Here is a 26,778-nt window from a genome sequence, read left to right on the forward strand (position 1 = left end):
CCCGCTATGCTTTTTATGTTGTATTTTGTCAAATGCTTTTTCTGCAACACTTGAGAGGATCGTATGCCTTTGTCCTTTCTCTTGTTTTTGTTTTTAAGATTTTATTTATTTACCCATGAGAGACAGAGAGCGAGAGATCAAGAGAGAGAGAGAGAGAGAGATGCAGAGACACAGACACAGACATAGAGGGAGAAGCAGGCTCCATGTAGGGAACCCGACATGGGACTCAATCCTAGGAATCCAGGATCACGCCCTGGGCCAAAGGCAAGCGCTAAACCGCTGAGCCCCCTGGGCTGCCCCATGTCCTTTATCTTGTTAATGTGATGGATCATGGTGACTGATAGCCAGAGGGGATGGAGGTGGGAGATGGGCAAAATAGATGAAGCATATTAAGAGCTATAAGTATCTGGTTCTCAAATAAATAATTCACAGATATTAGAAAGTACAGCCTAGGCAATAGAGTCAGTACTATTGTGACAAATTTGTATGGGGACAGATGGTGATGACACTTCTCGTGGGGAGATCTGAGTATGCACAGAATTGTCAAATCAGTAGGTGGTAGCCCTGAAACTACTGTAACATTGTGTGTTGACTGTACTTCAATAATATCAAAGAAAAGGGGTTTCTGATGGGACTCACAGTGGGTCCATGAAAGGCATTAAAATGGTCATTACACATATGAAGGCACCTCTGAAGAGGGGATAAAGATGCTCACATGTCTTCATGTGAATTTTCAGAAGATTTACTTGAGAGAGGGTACAGTGGGGAGGGATGGAGGGAGAGGGGGGATCTGGAGCAGACTCCTCACATACCAGTCACCAGGTCTGGGTGAGGACCACATGAGGACCACAGTCAGCAGGTACAGGTGAACCCCATGTGGGACCCAGAGCCACCAGGACCAGATGAGGCTCAGGTGGGGACCAAAAAACCAGGTCCAGGTTGAGGCCAAGGTGGAGCCCAGAGGCACCAGGTCCATGTGAGGCCCAGGTGGCAACCAGATTCACCAGGTCCAGGTGAATCCCAGGTGGGGACCAGATTCACCAACTCCAGGTAAGGCCCAGGTGGGGACCAAAGTCACAAGGTCTGGGTGAGGCCCAGGTGGGGACACAGTCTCCAGGTCCAGGTGAGGCAAAACTGAGGACCAGAGTCAACAGGTCCAGCTGAGGCACAAGAGGGGACCAGAGTCACCAGGTACAGGTGAGGCCCAGATGAGGATCAGAGTCACCAGGTCCAGGTGAGGCCTAGAAGGAGACCACAGGACCCAGGTCCAGGTGAGCCCCATGTGGGAACGAGAGCCACCAGGTCCATTTGCGGCCCAGGTGGGGACCACAGTCACCAGGTCCAGGTGAAGCCCAGGTGGGGACCAGATTCACCAAGACCAGGTGAGGCCCAGGTGGTGACCAGAGTCACCAGGTCTGGGTAAGGAACAGGTAAGGACCACATTCACCAGGTCCGGGTGAGGCCCCGGTGGGGACCAGAGTTGCCAGGTCCGGGTGAGACCCAGGTGGCAACCACACTCAGCAGGTCCAAGTGAGGCCAAGCTGAGGACCAGTGTCACCAGGGCCAGGTGAGGCCCAGATGGGGATGAGAGTCACCATGTCCAGGTGAGGCCAGAAGGACACCACAGGTACCAGCTCCAGGTGAGGTCCATTTGCAAACCAGAGTCACCTGGTCCAGGTGAGGCCCAGGAGGGGACCAGAATCCCCTGGTCCAGGTGAGGCCCAGGTGTGGAACAGATTAACCAGGTCCCAATGACACCCAGGTGAGGACCAGAGCGACCAAGTCAAGGTATGGCCCAGATGGTGATCAGAGTCACCAGGTTCAGGTGAGGCTAAGAAGGGGACCACAGTCACCATGTCCAGGTGAACCTGATGTGGGAACTAGAGCCACCATATCCAGGTGAGGCTCATGTGGGGCCAACAGAAACCAGATCCAGATGAGGCTCAGGATGGGACCAGAGTCACCAGGTCCAGGTGAGCCCAGGTGGGAAACAGATTCACCAGGTCTGGGTGAGGCCCAGGTGGGGAACACAGTCACCAGATCCAGGTGAGGCACAGGTGGGGAGCACAGTCACCAGGTCCAGGTAAGGCCAAGCAGAGGACCAGAGTCACCAGTTCCAGGTGAGGCCCAGGTGGGGACTGGAGTCACCAGGTACAGATGAGCCTAGAAGGAAACAAGAGACACAAGGTCCAGGTGAGGTCCATGTGGGAAAGTGTCACCAGGTACAGATGAGGCCAGGTGAGGACCAAAGTTAACAGATCCAGGTGTGTCCCAGATGGGGAGCAGAGAAACCCTGTCCTGATGATGCCTAGATAGGTACCAGAGACACCAGGTCCAGGTGAGGCCAAGGTGGGGACCATTTACCAGATCCAGGTGAGGCCAAGCTGAGGACCAGAGTCTCCAGGTCCCGGTAAGACTCAGGTGAGGCCCAGGTGGGGATCAGAGTCATCAGGTCCAGGTGAGGCCCAGGTGAGGACCACAGTCACCAGGTCCAGGTGGGGACCAGAGTCACCAGGTCCAGGTGAGGACCAGGTAAGGACCAGATTCACCAGGTCCAAGTGAGGCCCACGTGGGGACCTAAGTCACCAGGTATGGGTGAGGCTCTGGTGGGGACCAGAATCACCAGGTCCAGGTGAGGCACAGGTGGCAACCACACTCACCAGGTCCAGGTGAGGCCCAGGTGGGGACCAGAGACATGAGGTCCAGGTGAGGTCCCGATGGGAACCACAGTCACCAGGTCAGGTGAGGCCATGCTGAGGATCAGAGTACCAGTTCCAGGTACAGAAGAGGCCAAAGTGAGGACCAGAGTCACCAGGTCCAGGTGAGACCCATGTGGGGACCACAGTCACCAGGTCCATATTGAGGCCCAGATGGGGCCCAGAATCATCAGGGCCAGGTGAGGCCAAAGTGTGGATCAAAGTTATCAGGTCCAGGTGAGTCCCAGGTGGGGAACAGAGTAACCATGTCCCAATGATGCCCGGGGGGACCAGAGTCACAAGGTCCAGACGAGGCCCAAGTGAGGAGCAGATTCACCAGGTCCAGTTGAGGCCCAGTTGAGGCCCAGAGTCCCCAGCTCCGGATGAGGCGCAGAGGAGGACCAGAGTCACCCAGTCCAGGTGACATCCAGGTGGGGACCAGAGTCACCACGTCAGGGTAAGGCCCAGAGGGGGACCAGAGTCACTAGATCCAGGTGAGGTCCCTATGTGGAACTGAGTAACCAGGTCCCATGTTGCCCATGTGAGGAAGAGATTCACCAGGTCCAGGTGAGGTCCCTGTGGGAACCAGTCACCTGGTCCAGGTGAGGCCCAGGTGGGACCACAGTCACCAGGTCAGGGTGAGGTCCAGAGGGAGACCAGAGTCACCAGGTCCAGGTGAGGCCCAGGTAGAGAAGAGAGTAACCAGGTCCCAATGATGCCCAGGTAAGGACCAGAGTCACCAGGTCCAGGTGAGGCCCAAATATGGATCAGAGTCATGAGTTCCAGGTGAGGCCAAGAAAGAGACCACAGGAACCAGGTCCGGGGAGCCCCATATGGGAACCAGAGCCACCAGATCCAGGTGAGGCCCAGGTGGGGACCACGGTCACAAGGTCCAGGTGAGGCTCAGGTGGCAACAAGAGTCCAGGTGAGACCCAGGTGATGACCAGAGTCACCAGGTCCAGGTGAGGACCAGGTAAGGACCAGATTTACCAGGTCCAAGTGAAGCCCAAGTGGGGACCAGAGTCACCAGGTAAGGGTGAGTCCCAGAGGGGGACCAGAGTCCCAGGCCAGGTGATGCCCAGGGGGGACCAGAGTAACCAGTTAAGGGTGAGGCCCAGAGTGGGACCAGAGGTCCCCGGTCAAAGTGAGGCCCAGGTGTGGAATAGAGGATCCAGGTCCCAATGATGCCTAGGTGAGGACCAGAGTCACTAAGGCCATGCAAGGCCCAGATGGGGATCAGAATCACCAGGTCCCAGTGAGGCATAGAAGGAGACCACAGTCACCAGTATCAGGTGAGCCCCATGTGGGAACCAGAGCCACTATATCCAGCTGAGTCCCAGGTCCATGTGAGGCCCACGTGAGGACCAGATTCATCAGGTTGAGTTGAGGCATAGCTGGGGACAAGAGTCACCAGGTCTGGGTGAGGCCTAGGTGGGGACGAGATTCACCAGGTCTGAGTTAGGTGAAAGTGTGGACGAGAGTCACCAGGTCCAGGTGAGGCCAAACTGAGGACCAGAGTCACCAGATCCAGGTGAGGTCCATGTTGGAAAGAGAGTCACCAGGTACAAGAGAGGTCCAGTGGGGACCAGAGTCACCAGATCCAGGTGAGGCCCAGGTGGGGACCAGAGTCACCAGATCCAGGTGAGGCCCAGGTGAGGACCAGAGTTACCAGGTACATGTGAGGCCCAGGTGGGGACCAGAGGCAACAGGTCCGTGTGAGGCCGGCTGGGGACCATGGTCACCAGGTCTACGTGAGGCCCAGGTGTGGAACACAGTAACCAGGTCCAGGTGAGTCTCAGGTGGTGACAACAGTCACCACTGTCCAGGTGAGGCCCAGGTGGGGACCAGAATCACCAGGTACAGGGGAGGCCCTTGAAAGAACCAGAGTCAACAGTTCGAGGTGAGGCACAGGTGGCAACCAGAGTCAGCAGGTCCAAATCAGACCAAAGTGGGGTTCACAGCCACCAGGTCAGGGTGAGACCCAGAGGGGGACCAGAGTCACCTGGTTCAGGTGAAGCCCAGTTGTGGAACACAGTAACCAGGTCCCAATTATGCCCAGTTGAGGACCAGAGTCAACAGGGCCAGGTGAGGCCCAGATGGGGATCAGAGTCACCAGGTCCATGTGAGGCCCAGGTGGGGACCACAGTCACCAGATCCAGGTGAGTCTCAGGTGCAGACCAGAATCACCAGGTCCAGGGGAGGCCCAGGTGGGGAACACAATAACCATGTCCCAATGATACCCACCTCGGGACCAGAGTCACCAGGTCCACTTGAGGACCAAGTGGGGATCAGATTCACCAGGTCCAGGTGAGGCCCAGGTGGAGACCAGAGTTACCGGTGAAAGGTGAGTCTAGAAGGACAACACAGTGACCAGGTCTAGGTGTGGTCCATGTGAGAACCAGATCACCAGGTACAGGTGAGGCCCAGGTGGGAACCAGAGTCAGCAGGTTCAGGTGAGGCCAAGGTGGGGACCACAGTCACCAGGTCCAGGTGAAACCAAGCTGAGGACCAGAGTCACCAAATCCAGGTGAGGCCCGGGGTGGGGGGGACTGGAGTCACCAGGTACAGGTGAGGCTAGAAGAACAGCAGAGACACCAGGTCCAGGTGAGGTGCATGTGGGAACCAGAGTCACCAGGTCCAGGTGAGGCCCAGGTGAGGACCAAAGTTAAATGTTCCAGAGTCTCACTTGGGAAACAGAGTAACCATATCCTGATGATGCCCAGGTGGGTACAAGAGTCACCAGGTCCAGGTGAGGCACACGTGAGGACCAGAGTCACCAGATCCAGGTGATACCCAGGAGGGGACCAGATTCACCAGGTCCAGGTGAGGCCCAGGTGAGGACCAGAGTTACCAGGTACATGTGAGGCCCAGGTGGGGACCAGAGGCAACAGGTCCGTGTGAGGCCGGCTGGGGACCATGGTCACCAGGTCTACGTGAGGCCCAGGTGTGGAACACAGTAACCAGGTCCAGGTGAGTCTCAGGTGGTGACAACAGTCACCACTGTCCAGGTGAGGCCCAGGTGGGGACCAGAATCACCAGGTACAGGGGAGGCCCTTGAAAGAACCAGAGTCAACAGTTCGAGGTGAGGCACAGGTGGCAACCAGAGTCAGCAGGTCCAAATCAGACCAAAGTGGGGTTCACAGCCACCAGGTCAGGGTGAGACCCAGAGGGGGACCAGAGTCATCTGGTTCAGGTGAAGCCCAGTTGTGGAACACAGTAACCAGGTCCCAATTATGCCCAGTTGAGGACCAGAGTCAACAGGGCCAGGTGAGGCCCAGATGGGGATCAGAGTCACCAGGTCCATGTGAGGCCCAGGTGGGGACCACAGTCACCAGATCCAGGTGAGTCTCAGGTGCAGACCAGAATCACCAGGTCCAGGGGAGGCCCAGGTGGGGAACACAATAACCATGTCCCAATGATACCCACCTCGGGACCAGAGTCACCAGGTCCACTTGAGGACCAAGTGGGGATCAGATTCACCAGGTCCAGGTGAGGCCCAGGTGGAGACCAGAGTTACCGGTGAAAGGTGAGTCTAGAAGGACAACACAGTGACCAGGTCTAGGTGTGGTCCATGTGAGAACCAGATCACCAGGTACAGGTGAGGCCCAGGTGGGAACCAGAGTCAGCAGGTTCAGGTGAGGCCAAGGTGGGGACCACAGTCACCAGGTCCAGGTGAAACCAAGCTGAGGACCAGAGTCACCAAATCCAGGTGAGGCCCGGGGTGGGGGGGACTGGAGTCACCAGGTACAGGTGAGGCTAGAAGAACAGCAGAGACACCAGGTCCAGGTGAGGTGCATGTGGGAACCAGAGTCACCAGGTCCAGGTGAGGCCCAGGTGAGGACCAAAGTTAAATGTTCCAGAGTCTCACTTGGGAAACAGAGTAACCATATCCTGATGATGCCCAGGTGGGTACAAGAGTCACCAGGTCCAGGTGAGGCACACGTGAGGACCAGAGTCACCAGATCCAGGTGATACCCAGGAGGGGACCAGATTCACCAGGTCCAGGTGAGGCCCAGGTGGAACAGAGTCACCTGGTCTGGGTGAGGCCCAGGTGGGGACAAATGTCATAAGACCAGTTGAGGCCCAGGTGGGAACACAGTCACCCGGTCCAGGTAAGGCCAAGCTAAGTACCAGAGGCACCAGGTCCAGCTGAGGCCCAGTTGGGGACTGGAGTGACCAAGTATAGGTTAGGTTAGAAGGACACCACAGTCATAAAAACGCAGCTAGTTGAAAGCTGGCTTCTAGGGATGCTTCCTTGTGAGAGCTGAGCTCAGGGCAGGACCCTCCCACATCCTGACTGCCTGTAGACATAGTTCCTATCATTCTTAAGCGAGGTGCTGGAAGAGGTTGTGTGAAAAGTATGTAGAAGTGTCAGGACTGTAATCACGTGTATCTGAGTCCAATACAGCGATTTCCAACAGCCTTGTTCAATTAGAGTGTAGCTAGGTTCTAACTCCCATAAATGAGTGGCGAGCAGTCACCTGCCCCCAAGGCAAACACACTTCTGAGAGTTGAGCTTCTAGCCTGTACCTTCCACATCCTGAATGCATGTCTTTGCTTCTAACAGGCCTAGCTTCGAAGCGTGACAGAAGTAGTGTGAGAGGTAAGTGGAAGGTGCAGACCCTCAAGACTACTGTCTCTAAGCTCAATCCAGCAATTTCCGAGGAATTCCTCTCATAATTGGTGCTACATATTAAGTTCCATACATGAGAAGTTCGTTGAACACAGTGTCCAAAGGGAACTTGCTTCTGAGAGTTGAGCTCACACCCAGTCCTTCACAGTTCCACACTGCCTGCAGATTGAGTTTCGAACATCCTCACCAGAGATGTTTGTCAGAGGCTCGTGGGATGCAAGTGGAAAAACGCAGGCTTGGAAGGTGTCTCCAGGTGCAATAGAGAGGTATTCATGGAACCTCCTGACGTAGAATGCTGCTAGGTTCTCACTGCCATAAGAATGCAGCTAGTTGAAAGCTGGCTTTTGGCATGCCTCCTCGTGAGAGCTGAGCTCAGAGCAGGACCCTCTCGCATCCTGACTGTCTGTAGACATAGGTCCTCACATCCTTATGTAACATGCTGGAAGAGGTTGTGTGAAAAGCATGTGGAAGTGTCAGGCCTGTACTCACGTGTATCTGCATTCAATGCAACAATTGCCAATGGCTTTGATCAATTAGAGTGGTGCTAGTTTCTAACTCCTGTAAATGAGTTTCTAGCAGACATCAGCCTCCAAGATATACAAGATATACACACTTCTGAGAGTTGAGCTTTTGGCCAGTGGCTCCCCCATCCTGACTGCCTGTACGGGCTCTCTTCCACAGGATTTCATTCAATGTGGGACACAAGTTTTGTGAGAGGCAAGTGTCTCTTAGCTCAGTCCAGCGACTTCTGAGGAATTCCTTCATCCCGTAGATTGGAGCTACATACTAACTTCCATACCTGAGAACGTAGTTGAAAGCTGTCTCCTTGGGGAACATCCTTCTGCGAGTTGAGCTCACATGCGGTCCCTCCCAGTTCCACACTCCCTGCAGATGAAGGTTTTTTTTTTTTAATAATAAATTTACTTTTTGGTTTTCAATTTGCCAACATACAGAATAACACCCAGTGCTCATCCCATCAAGTGACCCCCTGAGTGCCCATCACCCATTCACCCCCACCCCGCCCTCCTGCCCTTCCACCACCCCTAGTTTGTTTCCCAGTGTTAGGAGTCTCTCATGTTCTGTCTCACTTTCTGATATTTCCTACCCATTTCTTCTCCCTTCCCTTTTATTCCCTTTCACTATTATTTATATTCCCCAAATGAATGAGAACATATAATGTTTGTCCTTCTCCAATTGACTCATTTCACTCAGCATAATACCCTCCAGTTCCATCCACATTGAAGCAAATGGTGGGTATTTGTCATTTCTAATGACTGAGTAATATTCCATTGTATACATATACCACATCTTCTTTATCCATTCATCTTTCGATGGACACCAAGGCTTTTTCCACAGTTTGGCTATTGTGGATATTGCTGCTATAAACATTGGGGTGTAGGTGTCTCAACGTTTCATTGCATCTGTATCTTTGGGATAAATCCCCAGCAGTGCAATTGCTGGGTCATAGGGCAGGTCTATTTTTAACTCTTTGAGGAACCTCCACACAGTTTTCCAGAGTGGCTGCACCAGTTCACATTCCCACCAACAGTGCAGGAGGGTTCCCTTTTCTCCGCATCCTCTCCAACATTTGTGGTTTCCTGCCTTGTTAATTTTCCCCATTCTCACTGGTGTGAGGTGGTATCTCATTGTGGTTTGGATTTGTATTTCCCTGATGGCAAGTGATGCAGAGCATTTTCTCATGTGCGTGTTGGCCATGTCTATGTCTTCCTCTGTGAGATTTCTGTTCATGTCTTTTGCCCATTTCATGATTGGATTGTTTGTTTCTTTGGTGTTGAGTTTAATAAGTTCTTTACAGATCTGGGAAACTAGCCCTTTATCTGATACGTCATTTGCAAATATCTTCTTCCATTCTGTAGGTTGTCTTTTACTTTTGTTGACTGCATCCTTTGCTGTGCAAAAGATTCTTATCTGGATGAAGTCCCAATAGTTCATTTTTGCTTTTGTTTCTTTTGCCTTCGTGGATGTATCTTGCAAGAAGTTACTGTGGCTGAGTTCAAAAAGGGTGTTTCCTGTGTTCTCCTCTAAGATTTTGATGGACTCTTGTCTCACATTTAGATCTTTCATCCATTTTGAGTGTATCTTTGTGTATGGTGCAAGAGAGTGGTCTAGTGTCATTCTTCTGCATGTGGATGTCCAATTTTTCCAGCACCATTTATTGAAGAGGCTGTCTTTCTTCCAGTGGATAGTCTTTCCTCCTTTATCGAATATTAGTTGACCATAAAGTTCAGGGTCCACTTCTGGGTTCTCTATTCTGTTCCATTGATCTATGTGTCTGTTTTTGTGTCAGTACCACACTGTCTTGATGACCACAGCTTTGTAGTACAACCTGAAATCTGGCTTTGTGAGGCCCCAGCTATGGTTTTCTATTTTTAAATTCCCCTGGCTATTCGGGGTCTTTTCTGATTCCACACAAATCTTAAAATAATTTGTTCTAACTCTCTGAAGAAAGTCCATGGTATTTTGATAGGGATTGCATTAAACATGTACATTGCCCTGGGTAACATTGACATTTTCACAATATTAATTCTGCCAATCCACGAGCATTGAATATTTTTCCATCTTTTTGTGTCTTCCTCAATTTCTTTCAGAAGTGTTCTATAGTTTTTAGGGTATAGATCCTTTACCTCTTTAGTTAGGCTTATTCCTAGGTATCTTATGCTTTTGGGTGCAATTGTAAATGGGATTGTCCTTAATTTCTCTTTCTTCAGTCTCAGTGTATAGAAATGCCACTGACTTCTGGGCATTGATTTTGTATCCTGCCACGCTGCCAAATTGCTGTATGAGTTCTAACAATCTTGGGGTGGAGGCTTTTGGGTTTTCCATGTTGAGTATCATGTCATCAGCGAAGAGGTAGAGTTTTATTATGCCCAAGATTGAGAATCCGAGAAACCACCAAGGAGCCGACACTGATGCAAACACGCAAGGGTTCATTTACAAGCTCGAACTTGGGTCAAGTGTACCGGACACAGCGGAGCAGGGACTTGGACCCCGAGATAAGAGACGTAGCAGCTTTATAGGGGCCAGTGGCCCATGGGATACACAGAAAGTTGCACAGTCATTTCGGTCCACACGCAGGTGGCTGATTGAATTACATCTTACTCTATAGTATCCACTTGAGCTGGCCTATTACTTTGGTCAGAATCAGCGCGCAGTTTTGGTGGGCACAAGGCAGGGTTACATTGTTATGAGCCGATTTCCGATTAGGGTGTGCCCAGCAGCTTGACTATGGTGGGGCAGCACCTTAAGCAATAAGCAGGTCATGTGGGGGTCATACAGGAGGTGGCAGGTGTAGCACAAAATGGAATCAGTCTTGCTTTGCTTGTCCAGGGGTAGGGGATTTTTGTTAAATTTCCTGGGTCCCACACACTCATACTTTTATATGAAAGTATAAAAGCAGAAAGAGTAACCCAAAATTGTCTATTTCACAAAAACCTATCTAAACTAGTTACGTTCAATGGTGTCTGTCTTGATGGAACAATCTCTAGGAAGACCTTTTTCAGACCTAGCTCCACCACCAATAAGCATGTGAACTTGGACAATCCAATCCTCCGGAACTCTCAGTTTCTTTCCTGTGCCTCAGAAGAGAGGACCAGCGCTGATGATCCCTCAGTTCCCTCTCAGACCTGAAATGCTGATGTGGGGTCCTAAACACTATACTGAGCACAAAAAGATGGGGGATCTTATATATATACTCAAATACTAAAATATAAAACTAACTCTGAGCATAGATCCTGAGTATTTTAGGGTTCTTTCTATGGCGATAGAAAATCCCCAAATCTATATCCCTTTTTATCACAAGCGGTGGGTATATGGGTCCAATCCACTAGAAATAATAAATATGTGTATCAGAACAGCCATCTGCCCTCATGCTCACTGCTTTTCAAAGCAAAGCCCTCAAAGAATTCCATTATTATTTTCTGAGCATACCGGTTAACATACAGAATCCTAAACTGCCCCTTCCTTTAACTTAAAAAAAATTAAAATGTTGGCTGGCCATATTAACAAACTCTCCAGGTTATTCTTTTGCACACTAACATGTGAGAACCACTGGCTAGGCACCAAGGAGAATTGATTTACCTTAAAATAGCAAAATTTGAAATCCTATGTCCTTTCCTATTTTCAGATCATAATAAATAAAGATATGAAACAGTGAAGAGAGAGGGAAGGAGGCAAAGATAGGGATGGGGACAGAAACAATGTGCCAATCAAAAATGAGATTTACATAAAGTTTGTCTTTTAAAAAGGTATGAACAGACAAAAGACTCCATACTGGTGGAAATATGTTAAAGGGACACAGGTATCAACTAAAAGAGCCAGAGCAGAGACAATATAAGCAACAAAATAAGTACTGCTGGATTATAACCCAAAGCATAAAATAAATATTCATGAATCTATACTAATATTAAAAATTGTAATAGAAAGAAAGAGTGGCACCTGGGTGGCTCGGTCAGTTAAGCTTCTGCCTTAGGCTCAGATCATGATCCAGGTCCCAAGGCAGGCTCCCTGTTCAGCAGGGAACCTGCTTCTCCCTCTCCCTCTGCCCCTCTCACTCATGCTTTTTCTCTCCTCTCTCTCTCAAATAAGTAAATAACATCTTTGAAAAAGAAACAAACAAACCCAGAAGGAAGAGAAATCTCCCATGTAGAAGAATTTCAAACAATTAGTGCAGACATTCCACCCTCAAGTTGATGAGCATAGCTTCCCAGTCTTATGTATGCAATACACATAGTAACTTACTTCTACAAAATATATTATGAAACATTTAAAATAATAAAATAATAATAATAATAATTAATAATAAAGAATCACTTTACTATGGAGAAAGCTGACAAACACTACCTCAGCAAGATGATCAGATCAATACCAAGACTGATAAATCATGCTGATAGTATCTATCCTTTATATGATATAATGAAAATGGCAGTATATCTCTGTATATAATCCACAATCATAGTTCAATCATGAGATAAACAACAGACATGTCCCAACTGAGGGAAACTGTACAAAATACTCTACTTCTCAAAGTGTTCCAGTTCAACAACAACAAGGAAAGGCTGAAAAACTGTCACAATCCAGAGGAGCCTAAGAAAACATGAGGACAAATGGAATGTGATATGAGGGATGGTAACTTAGCAAAAACTAAGGAAATCTGAATCAAGTATGGTCTTTGGTTAATGCGAATATTTTAATATTGATTCATTAGCTAATATTTGTACCGTACTAATATAAGATATCAATAATTGGAGAAATTGAGTGTGAGGGCATGAGAATTCTCTGTACTATCTCCTCAATTTCCCTATAAATCTTTGCTTTTGTTCTAAGAAATAAGATTTATTTTGAAAATTGACTTAAATGAATCAGGCTCCAAGTGTGAAGACATTTTAAGAATAGTTTAATGAATTTTTGCCTTATTCTTAAAGAGTTCCTTCGATGGGAAGAAAGTAAGAATTTTATATCAGAAGGAAAGAAAAACACTTATGAACACGTATAATGCCTCCTCAACCTGAAAAGCAAGAAAGGATCATAAATAGCAAAAATCAGATAAAAATACTTCTATTATAATAGACACCATATTGCAAGTGCATTTAAAATTAGCAATGCATAACATTTATTTCCTTGACATTTGTCTTCCAAAGAGTTCACAGTGTTTCAGTGTCAGTTAAAATAGGGGAAGAATCTCAGGGAAGAATCCTTAACATAATAATAGGACTATTGGTAATAATGTCTCTCAATTAATTCCAAATCCATACAGATGCATTTCCTGATGACTGACTGAGCTGTGAAGAAAGAGATGAGAAACCCTCATCCCTCTGAATTACTTGTGTCAGAATATTTTAACCATAGTACTAAAGATAGTAAATTACCCTTATTAACAGGAAATACGTCTCAGATTGGAATCTGAGCAATCAGATGGGCAGAGACAAAACGCTTTGACTCGCTCTTCATCATTTAAAGACACAGGAGAGCTTTTCTATGTACAAAGTCAGTTGTCAAGATAGCTTTAAGGAATAAGAGTCTGCAGCATCGAATCCCGCTGCACAGCCGGGACGCCCGCGCTCCAGGTCTTCCTGATCCCAAATCCCTGGTCCTGTCCCCCAACACACACTGCCACCAGAGATCATTTGCAATTGCTCTCTTAGGAGCTCCAGGGAAAGGGGAAGGAGCTAGATAGGATGGAATGGGACGCCTGGAGGCCGAGAAAATTAAGGCCATTCCACTTTTTTTTTAATTTATTTTTTATTGGTGTTCAATTTACTAACATACAGAATAACCCCCAGTGCCCGTCACCCATTCACTCCCACCCCCCGCCCTCCTCCCCTTCTACCACCCCTAGTTCGTTTCCCAGAGTTAGCAGTCTTTACGTTCTGTCTCCCTTTCTGATATTTCCCACACATTTCTTCCCCCTTCCCTTATATTCCCTTTCACTATTATTTATATTCCCCAAATGAATGAGAACATATAATGTGAAGGCCATTCCACCTTAAGTTCAGCGTTAGCACACGCCCAGCCATCCCAGGCCCCTGTGAAGAAGACCTGAAATTTACATTACTTCAGTTACAGGAAAAAAACAAAAGTTTACAGCTGAATGTCCTAGAAAGCCCCACAATAGAATAAAAACTGAGCCCAAGCCAAGGGCTGGAAGCCCCTATTAGAATGAGAAGAGAGCTCAATGCCCTTGAAGGCCCCATATCAAAATGTAAACAGAACTTGAGGAATTGCTCCAGCCCTTCTGGAGGTCCCCGAGACCAGCCGTTAAAACTAAGCTAAAACCCACCTTGGGGTCCAAGTCCCTGCTCTGCTGTATGGGGTATACTTGGACACAAGCTCGAGTTTGTAAATCAACCCTCGTGTGTTTGCATCGGTGTCGGCTCCTTAGTGGTTTCTAGGATTTGCAATCTTGGGCACAACACCCCCATGTCCCCTCCCCACCTGGGCTGACCCCCTGTCCCCTCCCACCCAGGCTGACCCTCAGTCACCTCCCCGCCCACAACAGCTGGGCACAAGCCCTCACACAGGTCCCATGGGCACAGTGGACACTCCCGCCGTCCCCGGCCTCCCAGGGGAAGGAAGGAGGTTTCGGCAGGACACATTCCCATGGTGGCCCCAGGGCTCCCTGCCCAGGACGGCAGCTGGTGACAGGTCGGGGCCTGTGTCCCTAACCCCGGCTCCTCCTCCCCAGGATTCCCAGTGGAAATGAAGGAGGAGGCCCTGGTCTCCTCCAGGGACATCAAGCAGGTAGACCTAGACGTCAACAGGACGTTCAGCACCCACACCATGTTTTGGGACTGCTACGGGGTTGGGTGAGGCAGCTGGGCCAGGGGCGTTCGGGGCCCTGGGGGAGGCCCGGGGGCTTCTGGGTAGGGAACACGGGGCTTCTGAGGCCGGGGGGAGCAACAGCAGCCAAAAACACACAGCTGCATGGTAGGGTGCTGGGGATGACCCCTGTGCCCCCACCCCTGGGGTCTCGGGGATGAGGAGGCCACTAGGATGGGGCCTCCAGGTGTTGCCATGTGAGCTGAACCCCAAAGGGGTGAGGGATGGCCCCCTGAGAAGCAGGGTGCTGGGGGGGGGACCGTGGGGGGCATTAAGGGGACCTGGGGGCCAGGCAGCATGGCCATGGCTGGAGCAGGACACACATTGATCCAATGAGGGTCGGACGGGTCACGGTGACACCCACCCTCGGTCCTTTATATATTTCTAAATTCTATGCATTTTATTTGAGACAATTTGCAATTTGTAAACATACATAGTATGATGACCCCCAGAGAATGCCCCCGGTCCAGCCAGGGCCCTGCACTGACCACACGGGGTCCCAGGGACAGGTGTCACAGCAAACCACAGACTGGGGTCACCTTTATCTGTAGATGTCTCCGTGTGCATCTTAGAGAAAGGGGATGCCCTGTGTCCACAGGCCCCCCACGCCATCCCCCTCATTCCCCACCCTCACACCATACCCCTACATCATCATCCCCCATGCCATCCCCCCTACACCATCCCCCTCACACCCACACAGCCCCACACAATCCCCACCCACACTACACCCCAACACCATCCCCCCTACACCATCCCCCACACTCCAGCACCATCATACCCCTGCCCCCACACCATCCATCCCCACACCATCAACCCCCAACAAGGACCCAGGGCAGCTGCCCCCTGTGGGACATGCTCAGCCTCCCCAGGGTTCTCTGGACAGCCTGCTCCCATCAGAAGCCCGGGTGTCCCAAAGAGTACCCAGGGGTTGCAGGGAGGAGGGAAGGCAGGGAGCCCCCGAAAGGGTGGGTGCAGGTGGGTGGAGCAGAGGATGCACTGTGCCCTGCCTCTTCCACTGTCCCTCCTGGAGGGCAGCACACCCTGCACAGGACACCAGCCCCTAACCCAGAGGGACCTGGGCTGGCCTGGCCCCGGGCTATGTGGGGGCTGGGGTGATTTGGCCCCCCCCAAGGCCCAACACAAAGACTAATGGGATCCAGCCCCCCATGGCCCTGGCCAGGCCTAGATTCTGGCCCCGGGCTGAGCGAGCCCTCTCACAGCTGGATGTGGCCTCCTGGGCCCTGGGCATGCCCCACAGATCCAGGTCACTGACCTAGGGCAGCCCTGGGGATCCCAGGACACCCCAGGGTGGGGAGAGCTGGGGTAGGCCGGTGGGCCCTACCCGCACCCACACCAGGAGGCAGACTCCTCCAGGTACTGGGACCCCAGGGGGCCCGAGGCCGGGGTCCAGTTGCCCTGCGGGGACCCAGCGCAGGAGCCCATGAGCTGCAGGTCCAGGTCAGCTCTGCTGTCCTCAGAACCGTCTCTCAGGCTGAAACCTCAGGACACTTGCCCCCACTCGGAGTCCACACATGCTCCCAGGAGGGGGACTCCAGCACCCCCCCACCCCGTGTGATTATTGCCCTCCCCAAAAGAACAGAAAGGTCTCCCTCCCCAGGGGAAGGCACGCACCCTCGGCTCTGAGCCCCTTTGCTGTAGAAAGTCAATAAAGTGTTGTGGTGCGAAAATGCACAGCCAGCCCGTTTCTGTGTCTCCCAGAACTCTGTGCACGGGGCCTGGAGAGACCCCCAGAGAGGAGAAGGGGGCACCACCCAGGCCCCAACCAGCCCCTGCAGGGGCGCTGCCAGGCACACACAGCTGACATCCCCACGTGCTTTCCAGGGGTGGCCAGACACCAGGGTCAGGACCCCACAGACTTTACTGGGACTCAGCCTGTGCCCCGCGGGCCAGGAGGGGCTGGGACAGAGTGACAGCCAGGGAGCTTCAGGTCACCAGGGTCTGTGCAAAGCAACCTGGGAGGTCTGTGCTCCCTCTGTCCAGGGGGCCGGGGCTGGCTGGGTTCCGGGGCACTTCCTCCCCTCCCCGCATCCCCGTGCCTGGGTGCCTGGGGCACAGAGTGCTTGCAGGGCAGTCAGCGTGACCCTAGAGTGGATGTCAGGACAGCAGGCCCTTGTGTTGTGCCCAAGATTGTGAATCCGATAAACCATCGAGGAGCCAACACCGATGCAAACACACGAGGGTTTATTTACAAGCTCGGGCTTGGGTCCAAGTGCACCCAACACAGCGGAGCAGGGACTTGGACCCCGAGACTAAGGTGTAGCAGCTTTATAGGGGCCAGTGGCCCATGGGATACACAGAAAGTTGCACAGTCATTTCGGTCCACACGCAGGTGGCCGATAGAATTACCCCTTACCCTATAGTATCCACTTGACCTGGCCTATTTCTTTGGTCAGAATTGGTGCGCAGTTTTGGCCAGCACAAAGCGGGGTTACATCGTTATGAGCTGATTTCCGATTAGGGTGTGCCCAGGGGCTTGACTATGGTGGGGCAGCGCCTTAAGCAATAAGCAGGTCATGTGGGTGTCATACGGGAGGTGGTGGGTGTAGCACAAAATGGAATCAGTCCTGCTCTGCTTGTCCAGGGGTAGGGGATTTTTGTTAAATTTCCTGGGTCCCACACTTGCAGCTCACGCACCTGGGCCACCCTCACCAGGTGGACTCAGCCTGCACACCTTGTGGTGCTGGATCTCTCACACCAGCATGTGGAGGGTACTCCTCGCCCTAGTGAGTAGGGGCTGGGAGAGCATGAGGCTCAGCCTGAGGGCCAGGAAGCACACGGGACGAGGAACCCCAGCCCCGTCCCCTCCCCGACTCCCACACACAGGCAGCCTGAGGGCTCCCCGCCATGGACAGCTGGCTCCTCAGGAGCTCCCCCAGGGCGGCCTCGAGGTCTGGCTCCCTGCTGGAGAGGCATCGGGGAGAAGAGAAGCAGCCGGCGCTCCGCAGGACCCACTGCCAGACATGGGAATGGGGCCGAGCCAGACCTTCCAGCTCAGCTGACCCTCCAGCAGAAAGTCACTGCACGAGCAAGCCCCGGGTTGGCCAGGAGAGCGCAGCTAGCTGCCCAGCGCCAGCACCAGAAATGATGTTGTGCCAACCATTTCGGTGTTTGGGTGATGCAGCCAGAGGATCAGATAGCTGCATTTGATAGCTGCATGTGATAGACACACACACACCCCAAAACCAACAAAAGTCGGAATCCCCCCAATGTTGTCAAACAGCAGCCGGATGGTTACATACACCACGCTGTGGTCCCCAATAGGATACATGGAAGACGCTATAAACCATGACTGCAGAGGTGCTGGAGGCACGGAGATTTGCCTGCTGGTTTCCAACAAGGAGCGCTGAGGGGCAGGAAGCATCCTACAGAGGGGGGGCCCCTCCTAGGAAAGGACACCAGGTCCCTGTGAAGGCTATGGATGGTGAAATCTGTCCTCCTCTCTTTCAGCTTCTGGTTTTCTTCCTATTTGTTCTTCCTAATTCTAGTTTAGCCTCCACCCTGCATCCAAGCCAATGACCAAAGAGGCTTCGTTATGACATCGGGTCCTAAAAGGAGGCTGAGCTCTGGCTACCGGGTTTGGGAATGATCATGGCCTAGGTTTATGCTGATCCACCAAACTCGTGCCTTCAGGGCTCTTCTCTCCCTGCAGAACGAGGGGAACCACAGGTCTTACAATGAAAGATGCCCACTTCCACTCGGGCGGGACTGTCCCTTGTGGAGGACGTCATCTGGGCCAAGTAGTGCAAGCGGGGCAATCAAGAATAGGTCGCAGGTGAGACATAAGCAAGCACTTACCTTTGATGTCATGATTTATTTGTTCATTCATTTATTATTTGTTAAATATTTTATTTTTATGTCCTCTCTATACCCAACATGGAGTTCAAACTCACAATCCTGAGATCAAGATCCCCCGACCAGGCCAGCCAGGCACCTCAGTGCCATGTTTCATAACTCTTTGCTTCCTTGCCTATCTCTGCATCGAACTGGAACATTGCGTCCTTGATGGGGAGCTTCAGTTACCTCCGAATCCTAGAACGTTCTCACTGTATCCCAATCCTAGATTGACATTTACCATTGAATAGCACTTTAAATAAATAGTCAGTAAAATAACTACTACAGTAAAGGAAATTATCAACTTTTCACTTGTGTGGGCCCTGCTCCCTGGGCTCCCAGGGAAGCTATGGTTTCTTTAACATTGATCAGGTCCAAATGACTCCACCACACCTCGAAGCGTGGGCTCAGTTTCTGCCCTGACACATGCAACACCCCTGCTTCAGTTAACATGTATCAATCAATCAAAGGGAGCCTGACTGGCTCGGTGTGGTTCGTAAGAACATGGGACTCTTGTTCTTGGGGTAGCAAGTTCAAGCCCAATGTTGGCTGTAGAGATTACATAAAAATAAAATCTTAAAAAAAAGCAATCAGTTGATCTTGGGGAGACACAACCCCGGATCCCACAAGGGCAGGGAGCCAGCTGACGGGTCTACGCACAGTATTATATGCAGCAGAGCACAAAATGTGAACTTTCAGAAGTCTGCTAGAGTGGGGGACACACCAGCCTTAAGGTGTTCAGGTGGAGAAGTTGGGGGCAGTCCCTGGAGCGACAGGGTGGGCTCAGGATCCCAGGGGTCCCAAGGACGGTGGCGCCAACTGTTCCCAGGCACAGGAGCAGGAACCCGGCTGAGAGCAGTGGGGCTCGGGCCAGCTGTCTGCCCTGTGTGGGCATAAGCTGCAAACCCCTGTGCCGTCATGGGGCCGCGTTCCTGGGACAGGCCAGCAAAGGCCAGGAGTGGGAGGACACCCTCCAGGGCAGGAAGAGTGCAGGTCTCCACCAGGGCAGCCCCTAAAATGTGGAGTTTTAAAATTCTGTCACTTGTCTGTGTGGAGGCTGAGAAAATTAAGGCCGTTCCACTTTAAGTTCACTGTTAGCACAAGTACTGCCATCCCAGGCCCCTGTGAATAAGAGCTAAATTTTACATTACTTCAGGTACAGGAAAAAAAGGAAAAAACAGCTTACAGCTTAAGGTCCCAGAAAGCCCCATATTAGAATGAGAACAGAGCTCAATGCCCTTGAAAGCCCCATATCAGAATGTAAACAGAACTTGAGAAATTCCTCCCCCTGCTTCTGGAGGTCCCCTAGACCAGCCCACAAAACTCAGCTAGAACCCACCTCGGGGTCCAAGTCCATGCTCCGCTGTGTGGGGTATACTTGGACACAAGCTCCAGCTTGTAAATAAACCCTCATGTGTTTACATCAGTGTTGGCTCCTCGTTGGTTTCTCGGATTCACAATCTTGGGCACAACAGTCTGAGATAAAAAAACAAAACCAAAAGAAGCTCGGACGCAGGCAGAGTGAATGCAGGGTTCTGAGAGAAGCGGCGGAGACCCAGGGGCTTGGGGGCTCTTCTGTGGAGGCCCCTGAGACTTGGGGGCGGGATGCTTAGCCCCAGAGCCAGAGGATCCAGCGTCCCCACCCGCATCCAGCCCATCAGTGCCCAGTCTCAGGGAGCAGCACAGCGCCACCCGCTGGAGGCCAGAGGCGCTGACGCCCACCCTGCCTCTGACCCTGTAGGTGCATCTCCCAGGCAGATGTGCACCTGACAATCAGGGCCATGGGCCCGTCCCTGGACCCCGCACAGACCACTCGCTGCCACCAAGTGGTCGGACCACAGAGGCTACAGAGCTTCAGCTCTGCCAGGAAAGGAGAGTCTAGCTTCCTTTGTACTTTGTGCTTTATTTTTATTTATTTTCTTTGATTCTTTTTTATTAATTGCTTTCTTTCAATTTTTATGTATGTACCTTATATATTTCTTGTTTTTGTTTACTTTCATGGTACTTTAATTGTGTTTCTTATTTTGGGATTTAGAATCTTTTAACAAGCAGGCCAAAATAAACACAGAATCTGGTGTTTTTTTGGGAGGGCAGTTGTTATTGTTTTTCTTGGTTTTTCTTTTTCTTCCTTCTTTCTTTTCTGGAAAAAATAATGAGATGGAGAAATTCACCTCCATAAAATAACATGAGGTAGTACTCACAGCCAGGAAGTCCATCAATACACATATATGATGTCTAACTACAGTTTAAAACAATGATTATAAAGATAGCATCTGGGCTGGAAAAAGGGCACAGAAGAAAACTAGAGAATCCCTTACTGTAGAAATAAAAGAACTAAAATCTAGTCAGTCCAACGTTAAAAATGCTATAACTGAGATGCAGTCCCAAGGGGAAGCCTTAAAAACAAGAAAGGTTATGGACCACAGAGGCAGACTGAGGGAACTCAGCCACTTATTAAACAATAGCATTCATATTATAGGAGACTCAGAAGATGAAGAGAGAGAAAAGGGGGCAGAAGTTTTATTTGAACAAATTATGTAAACTTCTCTAACCTGAGGAAGGACACAGACACTGAAATCGAAAGCACAGAGAACTCCCAATAAATTCAACAGAAGCTGACCATCACCCAGGCACATCAGAGTCAAAGTCACAAAATACACAGACAAGAAAAGAATCCTGAAAGCAGCGGAGGTGGGGCTTGGAGGGGGTAGTCCTTAACCTACAAGGGAGGATGAATCAGTTTGCAGCAGATCTGTCCACAAACTTGGCAAGCCAGAAGGAAGTGAAAGGAAATATTCAATATGCTGAATGGGAAAAGTATGTAGCCAAGAATTCTTTCTTTTGTTTTTTTAAGAATAATCATCAAAATTTATTTAATCTCCCTAGGAAGAAATTAAAAATTTCTGAACATAAAATGCCATTTTCCTCAATCATAATAGGAAAATTTTATTTTATGTTTTTAAATTTCTTTTTATTGGAGTCCAATTTGTATGAATTCTTGCTTCAGCAAGGGTGTCATTCAGGATAGAAGGAGAGATAAAGAGTTTCCCAGACAGGCAAAAAATAAAGGAGTTCAAGACCACTAAACCAGTCTAGTAAGGAATTTTAAGAGGGACTCTTCTAGTGGGGAAAAAAAAGAGACCAAAAGCAACAAAGACTAGAAAGGACAAGAGAACATCACCAGAAACACCAGCTCTACCAGTAACACAAAGGCACTAAGTTTATATCTTTCAATAATCACTCTGAATGCTGATAGACTAAATGCTCCAATCAAAAGATATAGGGTATCAGAGTGGCTTTGAAAACAGGATCTGGGATGCCTGGGTGGCTCAGGGGTTGAGTCTCTGCCTTTGACTCAGGGTGTGATCCTGGAGTCTGGGATCCAGTCCCATATTGGGCTCCTGGTGGAGACCCTGCTTCTCTCTCTGCCTAATTTTCTGCCTCTCTCTCTCTCACTCTTTCATAAATAAAATAGTTATTAAAAACACAAGATCCATCTGTATGCTGCCTACAAGATGCTCAACTTAGACCTATAGACACCAGCAGATTGAAAGTCAGGGGATGGAAAATCATCTATCATGCTAATGGACATCAAAAGATAGCTGGAGGACCCATACTTATATCAGACAAACTAGATTTGAAACCAAACCCTGGGGGACACCTGGTGGCTCAGTGGTTGAGCATCTGCCTTTGGCTCAGGGGGTGATCCTGAGATCCCAGGATCGAGTCCCACATCGGCCTCCCTTTGGGGAGCCTGCCTCTCCCTCTGCCTATTTTTCTGCCTCTGCTTCTCTGTGTATCTCTCATGAATAAATAAATAAAATATTTAAATTTCAAAAAAGAAAGAACAAATACTGTAAGAAGAGATGAAGGGCATTATTTCATAATTAAAAAGACTCTCTATCAAGATCAAACAACTAAATATTTATGCTGCCAACATGGGAGTACCTAAATATAGAAACCAATTAACAACAAACGTACAGGAACTCACTGATAATAATACAATGACAGGGGATTTTAACATTCAACTATGGCAATGGACCGATCATCTATGCAGAAAATCAACATGGGAACAATAGCCTTGACACACTGGACCACAGGGACTCAACAGATATAGTCTGAACATTTCATCCTAAAGCAGAATACACATTCCTTTCAAGTGCCCATGGGACATCCTCCAGAACAGATCATATCATGGGCCACAAATCAGCCCTCAACAGGTACAACAGGTACAAGAAGGTTGATATCATACCCTGTACATTTTCAGACCACGACGCTATGAAACTCGAAGTCAACAGCAAGAAAAAATTTGGACAGACCAAAAATACGTGGAGCTTATGAACATCCTACTAGAGAATGAATGGAGCAACCAGGAAATTAAAGAGGAAATTTAAAACAAATGAAAATGAAAACATGTTTCTCCAAACCTCTAGGATGTAGCAAAGGCAGTCCTAAGAGGGAAGTACATAGCAATACAGGCCTATCTCAAGAAACAAGAAATCTCCAATACACAGCCTAACCCTACACCTAAAGGAGCTGGAAAAGGAATAGCAAACAAAGCCTAAAGCCTACAGAAGAAGGGAAAGAATAAAGATGAGAGCACAAATAAACAATACAGAAACAACAAAACAGTAGAATGGAATAACGGAACTAAGAGCTGGTTCTTCAAAATAATTAATAAAATGGATCAAGCCCTAGGCAGCCTTATCAACGAGAAAAGAGAAAAGACCTAAATAAAATCACAAATGAGAGAAGAGAGATCACAATCAACACCAGAAAAATAAGACAATTATAAGGGAATACTATGAAAGATTATATGCTAACAAACTGGGAGACCTGGAAGAAATGGACAAATCCCTAGAAATGTGCAAACGTGCAAAACTGAAATAGGAAGGAATAGAAAATATGAACAGACCCATAACTAGCAAAGGAATTGAATCAGCAAAGCACCTGTGTGCCTCAGTGGTTGAGCATCTGCTTTGGCTCAGGTCATGATCCCAGGGTCCTGGGGGATCAAGTCCCACATCAGGCTCCCCGCATGGAGCCTCATTTTCCCTCTGCCTATACCTCTGCCTCTCTGTGTCTCTCATGAATATATAAATAAAATCTTTAAAAAAGAAAAAAGATAAAAAGATGAGAAAGGACCCAAATAAAATCACAAATGAGAAAAGAGAAATAACAACCAACACTAGAGAAATACAAATGATTATAAGAGAACATTATGAGAAATTCTATGCCAGCAACCAAGAACCTGGAAGAAATTGATCAATTCCTAGAAATATATGACATAGCAAAAATGAAAAAGGAAGAATTAAGAAACTTGAACAGACAGATAACCAGCAAAGAAATTGAATCAGCAATCAAGAATCTCCCAACAGGAGATGCTTAGATCAATAGAACAGAATGGAAAGCCGAAACAAGATACAAACCTGTAACTCTATGATCCATTAATCTACAACAAGGCAGGAAGGAATATCCAATGGCACAAAGACAGTCTCTTCAACAAACCCTAACCCTGACCCCAGGATAAGAACAAATGGTGTTGGGAAAACCAGGCAGCCACATACAGAAGAATGAAACTGGACCACTTTCTTACACCATATATATAAAAAATAAATTCAAAATGGATGAAAGACCTAAATGTGAGACCTGAAACCATAAAAAGAAGAAAAGATAGGCAGCAACGTCTTTGACATTGGCCACTGGATCTTCCTTCTAGATATGCCTCTGAGGCGAGGGAAACAAAAGCAAAAAGACTATTGGGACTTCATCAAATTGAAAAGCTTCCGCAAAGTAAAGGAAACAACATTTTGTATGTTGCTCAAAGGCAACATACAAAATGAGAGGAGATATTCGTAAACAACACATCCGATAAAGAGTTAGTATCCAAAATACATAACGCAAATATAAACCTCAGCATCCTAAACACAAATTATCCAACTGCAGATGGGCAGAAGACATGAAAGGACTTTGTCTCGGACAAGACATCCAGATGGCCACCAGACACATGGAAAGACACTCAGCGTCACTCATCATCAGGGAAATGCAAACAAAACCACAATGAGATGTCACCTGACAGCTGTCAGAATGGCTAAAATTAACAACACAAGAAACAACAGATGTTGGTGAGGCTATGGAGAAGGGGGAGCCCCCTTACATTCCTGGTGGGCATGCGAACAGGTGCAGCCACTGTGGAAAACAGGGTGGAGAGTCCTCAAGAAGTTAAAAGTAGAGCTACCCTACGATTCCAAAATTGCACAGCTAGGTATTTACCCCGAGGATACAAAAGTAGTTTAGTAGATTCGAAGAGGGACACGCAGCCCAGTGTTTGTAGCAGCGTTATCAACAACAGCCAAACTGTGGATACAGCCCAGATGTCCATCGACAGATGAATGGGCAGAGACGATGTGGTAAATATACACACTGCGACATCACTCGGTCATCAGAAGGGATGAAATGAAGCCATTTACAATGATGTGGGAGAAGTGGAAAGGACTTATGCTAAATGGACTCAGTCAGAGAAAGACAGATACCAAATACCATACAATTGCATTCACATGTGAATTTTAAGAAACCAAACAAACTGGCAAAGGGGCGGGGGGGTGGGGATGAGAGAAGCAAACCAAGAAACACACTCTTAACCACAGAGAATAAACTAATAAATACCAGAGGAAGGTGAGGGGGATGGGGAATCAGGGGATGGGGATAGTGGAGGGCACCTGTGACCAGTACCAGGAGTTGTATCCAAGGGTTGAATCATTATGTGGTAAACCTGAAACTATATCATACTGTGTATACAAACAGGAATTCAAGTAAAACTTTAAAATAATAATTGGTAGTATTGATGAAACATGTGTGCACAAGAGATAAAATCAGAAAGGCAACTGAAAATCCAAATAAATTCTTTAGAGCCACAAATCCCCTCCTTAGCTCAGCTCAGGAGAAGCCTGCCATGTCTATTCTTACCCCAGCAGAAGCCTGGATTTTGATTCTCTGGGGAGGCCACTGACTTGGTGGAGTCAGGCTATCTTTGAATCCAAAACCTAAATAGAGGGCATAAAACTAAACTGCCCAAGATACTAGGAGTCCCAGTGCAGGCACATGCCAAGAACCAAACTCTAACCATACACAGACACAACCCTAACCCTACACTCTAGCCTAATGTTAACCTAACCCTTAAACAAGACCTGTCACTAATCAAAACCAAACACAAACCCCAAGATCGAAACACATTCACTGAACCTACCTGCCAACCCTCACCCTAACTCCTAAACCTATTCTAAACCCTTAACCCTGACCCCTACCTTAAATCTAACGCTAACCCTAACCTCTAACCCTAACCTTAACTTAATGTACTCAAATCCTATTCCTAACCTTAACTTGTACCCTAACCCATACCCTCTAATACTAACCCTATCTCATACCCCAAACTGTACCCTAACCCGTACCCTAAAACTAACCCCTAACCCACTCCCTGACCCTATCTCTTATCCTTTTCCAAAACCGTACCCTGACGCTGATCCTGACCTGACCCTAACCCTAACCCCTAACCAAACACTAACCCTAACCCTAGCCCTAACCCCTATCCTAACCCTAACCCTCGCCCTAACCCTAAACCTAGCCCTAACTTTAACTCTAACCCCTAACCCTAACCCCTAACCCTAACTCACACCCTAACCCCTAACCCTAACTGCAAACCTAAGCCCAACCCTAACTCTAACCATAACCCTAACCCCAACTCCTAACCTCCTGCCCTAATCCCTAGAGTCTAAGCCCTAACCCTAACTCTAAATCCTGTCCCTAACCCTAACCTTAACCCCTTTCCCTAATCCCTAACCCCCATCCTAACTCCTAAAAACTGACCGTTACCCTTACCCCTCACTCTAACCTCTAATCCGTAACCATAAGCATAATCACAAACACCTAACATCTAACCTAAGCCTAACCACCAACTGCCTCCCCTCCCCTGACCCTACCATTCATTCTACCCTTTCACTTACCCTGTGGTTCTGAGTAGTCCCTTCTGATGTGGACGTGGCCCCCAACGGAACCTCCAGAGTCCTCCAGGGGGTCCTGAGGAAGCCGGGCTCCTGTGAGTGTGCACGTGGCCCCACGTGTTCCTGAGTCATAGTCAGCGGGTCCTGAGGACGCCAGGTCTCCTGTCACTGTGGACTATGCCTCACATCCTCTGGAAGCCTCACAGCAGGTCCTCAGGAGGCCGGGGGGCTCTTGTCAGCCTGGACATGGCCCCACGTCCCCCCG

The 26,778-nt window shown here is 49.2% G+C and overlaps 1 long non-coding RNA gene across 1 annotated transcript; it reads right to left on the reverse strand.

The window, feature by feature from the left end:
* Window positions 1-467: 467 nt before the first annotated feature.
* Window positions 468-26,778, reverse strand: LOC112661814 (uncharacterized). The gene is made up of 3 exons (XR_003137999.3): window positions 26,517-26,778; window positions 19,856-19,992; window positions 468-2,163 (listed from the first exon to the last, which is right to left on the reverse strand). It is a non-coding gene; the product is annotated as an uncharacterized LOC112661814 (long non-coding RNA).

This window comes from Canis lupus, chromosome 31 (assembly GCF_003254725.2).
Source record: "Canis lupus dingo isolate Sandy chromosome 31, ASM325472v2, whole genome shotgun sequence".
NCBI lineage: Eukaryota > Metazoa > Chordata > Mammalia > Carnivora > Canidae > Canis > Canis lupus.